The sequence below is a fragment of the Lingula anatina genome, chromosome 4 (genome assembly GCF_051362555.1).
Source record: "Lingula anatina isolate TDL-2025a chromosome 4, LinAna3.0, whole genome shotgun sequence".
In the NCBI taxonomy this organism is placed as follows: domain Eukaryota; kingdom Metazoa; phylum Brachiopoda; class Lingulata; order Lingulida; family Lingulidae; genus Lingula; species Lingula anatina.
In genome coordinates, this window is record NC_141770.1 from 17,625,133 (window position 1) to 17,636,544 (window position 11,412).

An 11,412-nucleotide genomic window follows, 5' to 3' on the forward strand; every position below is an offset into this window, starting at 1 on the left:
TAATCAGAATAAATATGAAAGGTTTTGGATTGGTTTTAAGGCAATGGCATTACGATCCAATATCTGGTGTTTTCACAATAATAAAAATGTGTATGAAATTTCTTACCGCGTATTTTAATAATTAAAATAATAAAAATGATACATTCACGAGCTTGGGCGAACGTGGATTTCCCACCACTAATACTTTCCATGTGCGTTTAGTTTCATATAGTTTGGTATAGCTTATTCAATATGACGTATTATTATTGATACAAGCAAATGGAGAATATAAAGAAAAGTGGCAGTGGTGACAGTCCTGTCTTTCGACATTTTCTTGATTGACGTATTTATTTTCCTTATTGAAGATATCGCTAGAGTGATTTCTCAACAGAGGCCATTAACAGATTGTTTTTTCATGGTAAAATGTATACTTTCAGAAACAATCAGCCTAAATCGAGAGTCTAATTAAGGGGAAAGGGGAATTACTATTGCGCCTAGATTGGAAACCACAGCTTTCAAATGAAATTAAGAACCAACAGGTGGTTTTCGTTTCTTCACGGACTGAAGTTTCTTAAGGAGTGTATACGTGTTTACGGTTTTGCTGATTACGTTATAACAGCGCTTTGGGGCTGACATGTAAATTGTGGTTTTGTCACTTTAGCATTGATTGAATTAAATATAACTTCCGTTTCTTTGGTGCAGCAAATCGTTTGGAAGGACTACAATCGGTACCTTGATTTTAATTTACTCATGGGGGTGGGGTGGTTCAGATTATATCGTTTTGTTTGAAGAAGTCACAGTTTATTTATTGGTTTTTACTGTACATGGGTTCAAGACTCCATGGATTTGAACAACCCCGGGTAAGACAACGATTTATGTCCAAAACCCCCTTTTATCACTCTCCAATCTAGAAAATTCACACAATTATTTTACGATACCGCGGATGACAATCTTGTGATATTCAAGTGACATATAAGAAAGAACATAATTAATGCCTTTCTTACAGCGTGCTTATTGATATTAGAAACACCCCTTCTTTTATAGTTGAATCGTCACTCCCATTTGTATTACAAAGAACGTAATCTCCGAAGTTATCCTGACGCCCGGGTTTAGCTTGTATTTTCTCACTGCATCCATTATTGATATTTGAAACATCCCTTCTTTTAAAGTCGAGTTGTCACTCCCATATGTATTACAAAGAACTCAATGTCTGCAGTTTTTAACTTGTACTTTCTTACGGCGTCCATTATCGATATTATACCTCTTAAGTCTTGGCAAATTTCATATAGGAAATCAAGTTAGTTGCACTGTTTAACTTGGAGAGATGGCCGTGGAAAGTCTACTTTCGATGTTGATCTAGCAGTGCCTGCAGTGATTATCATAAATTGCAATTATTGTCAAAACTATTAAAATATGGTCCAATATTAGAATCAGAGCTTTTACTGAGTCAGTCACAGTAAATAGGTCGTGACTAAGGTACCTACCAGAGGAGCCAAGCGAAGCACGTTCATTATAGAAACATATCATTTTGACTGAGTGGTTAATCAGTTCAAAAATAACTTGTCTTTCCTTCTCTGGATATGAAGCTAAAAAGAAGGCATGGGATAAAATTAAATTTTATTTTCATCTTTAACACTCTTTAACACTCTTACCGTGGTAAGCAACTGTTTCTGCAGTTATTGTATTTATTTATTTATCTATTTATTTACATCATTGTCCTATGTTCCCATTGTATCTAACACATCACGAAAATTGTAGCCTCGATGCTTTAAGAAAATCGACTATCAAAGGTACTACTGTACTACAGTGCCTAGCAATGTGCTCATGTTTTATAAACACGATTGCAAATCCTCATTTTGAATACTGCGTTTTTATTAGGTAATTTAGACTGTCAAAAAGATTAACTGCTATGAATAGGGATTTACCAAATGTCTATTCTTTGAATTTTCTCGGCTGATCAAAATGAATCCCATGAAACACAGAGTTGGTGTGATGTTATTGGCAACAAATACGTGAAAAAAAACACTATTTCCTGGAAGAAATAAAAGCGTGTTTTGTCACGCACACTGAAGCCAACTGACACGCCTCGATATCAAAGGGCCTTGCTTCAAAGGCGCCGTTGTTCTTTGTCCTTATATAAGTATTCAGAAGCTGAACATGTTCTGTTTGCGTGTTACCGCTATGGCCTTTTCAAGGCAACAAAGTAGACACAACACTGGCTACATTCTGTACACGTGTATATGAGCAATGTGATTTAAGAAGTATTTGAACTAATTACATATTTTCTTTGGCGTTACAAAATGAAAAATCATAAGAACATTCCAAATTTGTGAATACTATAGTTTAGTACAAAAACTGATTCTCTGGAGTCTGAAGACATTCTTTTCAAGGATTGCTTACCTGGCTGACGCATTTTTCTTCGGCTCGTGGAATAAAAAAAAAACATAAAACTGACCAGAATTAATAGGCGAGCTTTCGTATTAGAACATAAAAATAAAAAAGGTCATAAAGCCAAAACTTAACTAAAAATAAACTTATCTCTAATTATTCGTTCCTCAGTCTTTGCAAAAAAAGACGAATGCAGAGAGTATCAAGACTAGATTATGTGCATTATAAGGAAATATCTGGCTTTAAATCATTGTGTGATCAGTTCTGATTTCGAAGCAATGCATCAATTGAGCTTCGGCTCGTGGAATAAAAAAAAAACATAAAACTGACCAGAATTAATAGGCGAGCTTTCGTATTAGAACATAAAAATAAAAAAGGTCATAAAGCCAAAACTTAACTAAAAATAAACTTATCTCTAATTATTCGTTCCTCAGTCTTTGCAAAAAAAGACGAATGCAGAGAGTATCAAGACTAGATTATGTGCATTATAAGGAAATATCTGGCTTTAAATCATTGTGTGATCAGTTCTGATTTCGAAGCAATGCATCAATTGAGCTGAGCATACTGTCTTGAAAGCAGGGTTCTCTTGTCTCTAGCACTCATATTCATGTTTTTTTATGTCCAAGCTATTTCACTACAGATACCACAGCTAGAGATTTCTGGTTCCAGCACTTGCATATTCACGTTTTTCGTATCCTCTGAGCAAGCCAATACTGAAAATTAAGTAGGGTGCCAGAGGCTGATTATTTGGATTTACTCTTTTGATAAGTGAAATAAATTTTTACCAAGTGCGGTTCTTTGACAAAAAGAGGGGTGTGTCCGAAGACACTCAAGTTCATTGAAATAAATGTTAAGACTGAAGGCTAATCGGGTGAAAGACGGGGAATAGATGAAGTTTGTTTTAAAAGATGACGAAGGATCGAACTTGGCCAGATTGCTTAAAATGCTGAAACTATAGCTATATCTAGATGTGGAATCAGACACCTGGTGACTTTATTTCCCAATATGGCCGCCAAGAGCGTATCTGGCAGGGGCAGGGATTTCGGGGAGGGTTTGGACTAAATTGAACAATACCCCATTATTGAGTTTTTAAATATAATACCAATTTTAGATTTAACAAATCCCAGCTGATTTTAGGCTGGTAATATTTGGGTAAGACTACGTGGGAAATTTCAGGACACAGTGGAGATTTTCTGATAACGTAAATGGGAACCCTACTCCAGAGTATATATATATATGAACAAGCCTTGTCTACCATATTCTTTTGAAAAAAGTAGAATTGCAGGGCGGATTACTGAGTCCACCAGAGTGGAATAATGAGTCCACGTTTTCAACCAAAGTAGTGTTTCTTTAATTCTGCACCATCGCCACTGTTTCTGATCGTGGCAAAGTAAACTCCAAGGATATTTTGTGTTAATTTCCTACAAGTGTTTTTAATTCACAATTCACCTGTTTTCCATCGTGGGGAATTAAACGACAAACGGGAAATACTGGAAAAAAAGAATATGGAAGCAAAATCAATGGTCGACAAGAGATACCCAATTAGTCAAAAAATCAATTCCGCGGGAAAAAAAGTTATTTGCAGGCAACTAAGTAACTTTATATTGAGCTAAATTCTGGAGACAGGGAACACACATCCTGTCTTGGGCTGCAATTTCGACTTTTCAGTGAATTATGACTTCCATTATAGAGCGCCATTGCCTATCGAGTGTGATAAATGCTGTTGTAGGACCTAAACGGCCGATGGGGAGATGTTTATAGTGAACATCAATGACGAAAAAGGGACCATCTTTCTCCTGATTCAATTTATTCATAAATACAGCCATTCAGTTATTTTTGTATTGATTTTTTTGCATGCTTCAAGGGGTTTTCTTTTTATGACATGTTTTCATAAAACTTTTAAAGGAATACAATTATGTCCAGTTTGAATGCTTGGAAAATGTCATTTTTTGTATGGTTTTAAACATGCTGTTACCATGACCACCCATTGATTATGATGGGTCATGATAATTGAATGAAATGATTCTTATGTAGTTTTTGTAATTAAGGCTATTTGATTCATTCAATTTCAATATCTTATTATTTCATCTGTTATGGTTGTCATGTGCGGAATCGGTTTTGCATGCCATTGATATGATCAAAAAGTGGTTTTACTAGATTCTAGTTATTGTGATTTCTGATTTCGAACCATAATTTGAAAACTATTAAGGATTATTACTTTGTCATGTACATATCTGGTTTTTGGACCAGATTGATATTGAAATATACATGTACCATCTACCAGTAGTATATAGTATATATGTGTTGTAGGTTGATAATTTTACAATTTGTTAATATAAATGTTAACTTATGTGAATTTACAAATAGAGTAAAATTAAATAATTACCACACTGCGTACAAAAATTTAAATTAACTAATGTGAATGATTCTTCTAGCCGTTGAAAGAAAAGCGCTCATTCTATGATACCCGTATTCACCATTTCGTGAAAAGACGTTTTTCTGGCATGAAAAGACAGCAAATGACCAACAACTGAAATTATCTACAGTGTATGTGTGTTGAAAAAATGACTCATATTAGATATCTGTCCAAGAGCAAAAAGTAATTACTGCCATACCGCGTTAATAGTGGTCAGAAATTAATTGTCACTATCGAAACGATCAAACGCTTCCAGTGACCTTGCAGGACTTATTGATGAGAATCTGAGTAATTGGATAATGCAGTAATTTACTAGCACTTTGACATTAGGCCACCTAGTCCATCTCTGCAGGTTTCTTCAATACGTGTTCTTTTTTTCATTAAATGCTTGAGAGATTATATTAATCTAGCTGCAACTGACTGTAAGTATCGGTTCTGGTGTCAACTGTTGATCATTGTAAATACTTATATTTATAATCATACTTTTTAGTTTTTGTTTTTCAACAAATGTGATAACAAGAAAATGAAGGTCTGCACGTAAATATGCTTCCAGTATTTCTGTCAGTTAAAGTGCAATTGATCTAAAGAGGAAAACGATACATTTGACCGAAACCAAAAGTATGGAATGCCAGTTAGTGTTGGTGCCAATATATTACAGACGAGATAAAGTCGAACGGGTATAGCAAACTATCGCTGAGATGATTATGCTTTATTTTATTCTTTTTTATCTTATTTTATTTATCTATCAATCTATATCTTTACACCTTTTAATCTTTATGGGTTTTCATTTATTTATTTATTTATATTTTATCCATGGGAGCGTAGGCGACAAAAATGCCTTTGCCCTTCAATCATTCTACGCGCTAAGTTCAATGATATCTCAATCATCACGATGTCAGTGGTTCAGCACGGAGATAACAGTTTGCACTTCTATTTATTGATGATTTCTAAAACCAAATTAGAGTCAGCCAAGGTCAGATAGAGTGTTCTCAAAATACGTATGAAAAGCTGATGGTTTGGAAATTGAATTCATCAGAGTAATTCGAATTTCATTACACAGGGTAGACTACTATGCAGACAGTAGTGTAGACTACGTATTTACTGTAAATTGGTTTGAAAAAACAGATTTAGAGAAAGAGGAACTATGATGGTAACGGCTAAATTACAGTAATGCGTTTTAGGAGGAAACAAAACCTGATGTTTTGAAGTTCAAGTCTTTCATTGATTCAGCAAGTTCTTTCACCCCCAGCAAGAGCGAAAGAAATGTTGGATGCCTCCATGGAATATTTGCAGTTCTGCTTATGACAGAAACTCCCATTTGTGGGTCCCAGGGCGGATTTTTCCCTTCAGAGTATACAACAGGGAATGGGTCCGCTAAATTATTTTAGAAATGGACCAAACATCCTTAGATCTGATTATTTTTTTAAAACCTGAAAGATGGGCTTACATCAATAAAGAAACTCAGGTGACAGATTGGTGCTTGGTTGTCATAGCCATATATATCTTTAATTGTTAGACGTAACTTTGAACTTTGTTTACTGAATTGTTTAACAACTTCATGGTAACGCAAACTTAACGCAGATGTACGGTTGTGTGAAAAAAAAGACCGTTAACTATCTGTTTATTGAAAGTTAAAGAAACGAACATACATCAATGACAGTATCGGATATACGTGCTCTGTATGTTCAGCTTCAACTGTGAAGGCAACATTATACCGAATGTTTCCCAAGGCATATTCTACTGCGTGAATGAACAAGCCAGCAGAAGGTATCAGTCCATGGAATTGTGTAGTGGCGCTAGTCACTGCTGTAGGTGAAATCTCCAGCCTAACATCCTGAGGTAACGATCAAATTGCTTCAGATTAGTTGCACCATTAAACAGTCGATTTGACACACGAATCCTACTGAGAATCGAACTTGATGTGGGTTCTGGCAGTGTGTGTGTGTGTGTGTGTGTGTGTGTGTGTGTGTGAGAGAGAGATAGAGAGAGAGAGAGAAAGAGAGAAAGAGACGGAGACAGAGGCAGAGAGAGAGAGAGAGAGAGAGAGAGAGAGAGAAAGAGAGACGATATAAATCAGGAAGAGTGTGCAGTCATGTCAAAATGCGATTCCCTTTTTGATATCCAAGGTCCACCATCCTCTTGAAACTGAGAGAAGCACGGGTCAACAGCAAGCTCCATGGGCAGAATAGGACATCCCACCGACGTGGGTATTATTTATGGCATTACTTTACAGATTCATTGGCAACACAAGTGTGTGTGCATGCTGCACAAAAATTATAATTCACCAATACAGACGATTTATTTCCTTCACTGGATAATACCACGTATCATTATATAGTGTATATCGTGGGATAATGTCCGGAGCAACAGTAGTTGATGGTGTAGTACATGCTCAAGAATCAGATGGCTTCTCAAACAATAGAACAGTTTTTAGAATTCTGCTCTTAGACATGTATGGTCGTAATTTGGCTGTATTTTTAACTAAAAAGGACAGGTTGGTGACAATTTAGATAGACACGATCTCCTGTAGTGTATGTAGGGTATGTCATGAGCGTCACGGGTGCGTGTTTTTTTTTCTTCAAAAAAAAAAGTCAACTATTTACACAAAATCCCAATTTCATTTATTGCTTTTGGCGCATTTTCCGGTGGTACGACCCTGGGAAACTCTTCCCTCTTCCAGCTCATTTCTGATCGAATAACGCAAAATGGCTTAAAAAGTCTGGTTGGATATTTGAAATTGCGGTCTTCAAAGAACATGAGGTTATCGCTGCTTAGATGATTACTTAATGGATCATCATAAAAAAGACTTGACAAGAAAGTCGACATTGGTTGCTCCACTTAATAAACTCATTTTCACCATACACAGCGTCTTTTTAACTAATGATCTACGCTTACAGCTTTGTAAATCAAGTCTCCAAAATGCCCCAATGTTTAGATTAAATGCATTTGCCTAACGAATCGTTTTTTATTTGCAAAGATCAAAGATATTATCCAGGGAAGGATTAAGAGCGTCATTAAATGTTAATTGTCAGACGCAGAGATACATGTATAAATCTCGAATGCCTTCAAACTAATTGTTTTGGTGAGTTCTGGGAGCGTGAAATGTTATGATTGTATTGAATACAGCGTAAATGAATTGATGACCGTTATATGCGGATAGTTTTTTAGAATAGATATCTTTAATCCCCGCGTAAGAGACGGTCAATCGTGTAAAACTGACCATTTTGAAAACAATGCCACCAAGAAAAATTAAAAATTAATTTGAATTTTAAATATATAACTTGCATATGTATTCTTTTTAAAATGTGTATGATGTTGCCAAAAAGCAACTAAATTTTGACTTTATGTTTGTTATCCTTGCTTGTAGAGAGAGAGATTCAGACGAAATTTAGAATTCAAAAGGTCGATTACTTATGTCACGATGCTTTTATATTTCAAAATCCGTGTTGTATTTTCGTTGATAGAAAACTTCAAATCAACGATAAGTATTACAGCATTATTCTTTACATGTGGTACATGTTTCACATGCCATACGTTTGTGTACATGTACATGCAAACAGAACAGGCATGCCAGTCGCTCAACCCGTCTATCCCACTGCAAACAAAGTGATTAAAGAAAAAAAACGTACACGGAAGCAGTGCAGATATTACGTTATTGCAATAGGTCAAAGCAAGTCCCAGTTCAGTTCGCTAATATCCTAGCGATTAAAGAAAAAAACGTACCCGGAAGCAGTGCAGATATTACGTTATTGCAATAGGTCAAAGCAAGTCCCAGTTCAGTTCGCTAATATCCTAGCGATTAAAGAAAAAAACGTACCCGGAAGCAGTGCAGATATTACGTTATTGCAATAGGTCAAAGCAAGTCCCAGTTCAGTTCGCTAATATCTTAGCGACTAAACGCGTAGGGCCCAATAGATTAAGTCTAAGATTGACTTTATCTTAATCCTCCCTCTGTAACATAGTTGTTCGTGATGAAAGGAGCTCTCTAATGACAAAGCAACGAAATTTGCCTACTTATAGGTCGACTCTTATTTCGGAAATGTCGATATAGTTCCCTATCAGGTGGATTTTTGCCAATATGTTGCCCGTGGACGCATCAGCCGGGTTCGTTCAGGGTTAAAAGAGAAAATTGCATTCTATTTCTAAGTATTATTGAAAGAGGATGTCGTCATTTGTAAAGCAGAGGTTCATCAATGCAGAATTGCTGTTTATAGGCTGCTTTCCAGTTTGGTTGACGGCATGTGTCATTAAGATTGTAACCCAGGGGGTTGAAGTTGTATATACAATCTTAAGAGCATTGTAATAAAAATAAAATAGTTTAAGTTTGAATGGAACTAAGTTAAAAGGGTTTTTCTCTATTATAGACTTAAGCTACAATGGAGGGAAGAACAGAGTTTTAAACAGAATTGTGGCCAAAGATTTTTTGTCGGGCGTGATACATTATTTCAACACAAATAAACAGATATGAAGTCCACATGAGATACATATTTTCCCGAATTAACATTTTGGATATTTACCACTTAAACGAGTGGCTTATTTAACACGGAATCGGCATTGTGTGTTCTATCAAGAGCTGTAAATCTTGATGAATATTTGTAATAAGTGAATCTCATTTACGAAAACCTCTGATACCCGGGAAAGGTGTTTCCACAGAATCTAACATTGAGGTGCAAAGATAGAGAATTAATTTATAGGTGGATTGCGCATTAAAGAGAAACATCTTCTTTGAACCCATCTTATATTGGATCTAAAACTTACCCACAACTTTAAATCATAATTAAACCATACTGTCTTGGGGGGGGGGATTCTTGCTGAACGTGCCTGTGTGTGAGCAGCGTAGTGACTATGAAATCATTAACACGTCAGAGAAAGATAATGTGTCGGCCATCTATCAATTATAATGTATATGATGGTATTAACTGTTCGCCCCATTTAGCTGATAATCTGTTTTATCGCTAAGGATTATGTGTGTGTAAAAATGTCATTAACAAGAGCTGATTTCGAGTTGATGGAATCCCTACAGAGGGGATTAATTGAATCGACATATTTTAGAAATGTTGTCATTGTTTGCTTTATTGTTAATACGCACTAAAGTTCCACATTTACTCTAAGATTAATGTAATGTTTTTGGGTTTGCCTTTGTTCAATTGAATTAGATCGAGAGAATACTTAGAGTAGAAAGTCATGCTAGAAAAAGGCAAGCCTCTCTTCCTGCTAACATTGACCCACCACTTCAAGTGACACGTCTATACGCTTGGTCAGGCATCGACCTCGACCAAAACAACAAACAATGTAATATTCATACTTTGAAACATTTGATATGTATCATTACCAATTCTGAAAGCTAGAAAATAAGGGCATGCAAGAATACATTGACACGAAGATGAACTCCATTCAACTTGTCCACTATGTCCCCTGAAACCCTCTATATCCTGCGTCTACTCGCGTGGGCTGTTTAATTAAATGCACATTAGTATCAGTGATCGAAGATAACAAAGTAATTTACAATTCATCTCTAAAAATCAAGAGAAATAAGATAGGCAATGGAATATTTGATGACAACAGGTCAATCAACATAAATACGGGTTTCCATTGATAGCATGGGACTGGAATTACTGAGGCAGTAGGTCACGTTAAACGTCTCGGTTATGATTAAACCTCAAATGACACTTGCCACTGACAGTCCATCATCGTCGTGATGTGCATTACTAGTGGGATCCCAATAAAAATCATTTGAACGACACCTAGCGGAAAACTGTGGAGGAGGAGCTAAAGCTACCCGTACATGTAACTAAAACTCGATAGACTATATGGGAGCGTTCAGATAAATCCATCATACAAGTTGGATCAATCCAACTTTGCGGGAGATTCTCCCTAAGTGCAATCACTGTAAACAGCTTAATTGTCTGCTAGAGGGTAATAGAACGTTAGAAAGTTAATTACCACCTAGCCATCAAGGAGGCGTGACAGAGAATTAAGCTTATTGAACTGTATACAATTAAGTGAGAATCGGAGAGTTGAATCGATCCAGCTGGTACGATGTTTGAATCTGAACGCGTCTATAATGTTACAAGACTCTAAAGATTGATTTATTTTGAAAAAAAAAAATGATGAATATAAAACATCCATGAGGATACACATTTTCTTCGACCTACTGGTTACCTTGCAATGATATTTTGCGGAAATTTATCATCTTAAGCTGGCTGCGTGATCTAGCTCTGTGTGCAGACGTTTTCAACCCATGCTGCGTTCCATTTTTTCACGTGCAGGTTGCATGTGGCCTGTCCGTTGTAACCGAATGTGCTTTGTCTCAACTACCGCAATCAAGACGGTTGTAATGATTACAGTACATTTATCGCATGTAACACAATTTTATGCCAGCACGTTGTGCGCAATGTGCTGGAAAGACATCTAACGCAATCCAGGCACGCGGTGCTTTTCTCAAATACAACGCAATCACGGTGTCACTAACTGTGCACAATGTTGTTATAAAACCCAGGCCTAAGATTGATACAAACCAATCCCATCTAGCCTTTTCTCAGCTCGCACTGGGCATTTCCTTGTGGAAGCCTCATCAGTCAAAATGAATAAATATATAAACAAACAATCGAATACATAATGAGGTTGAA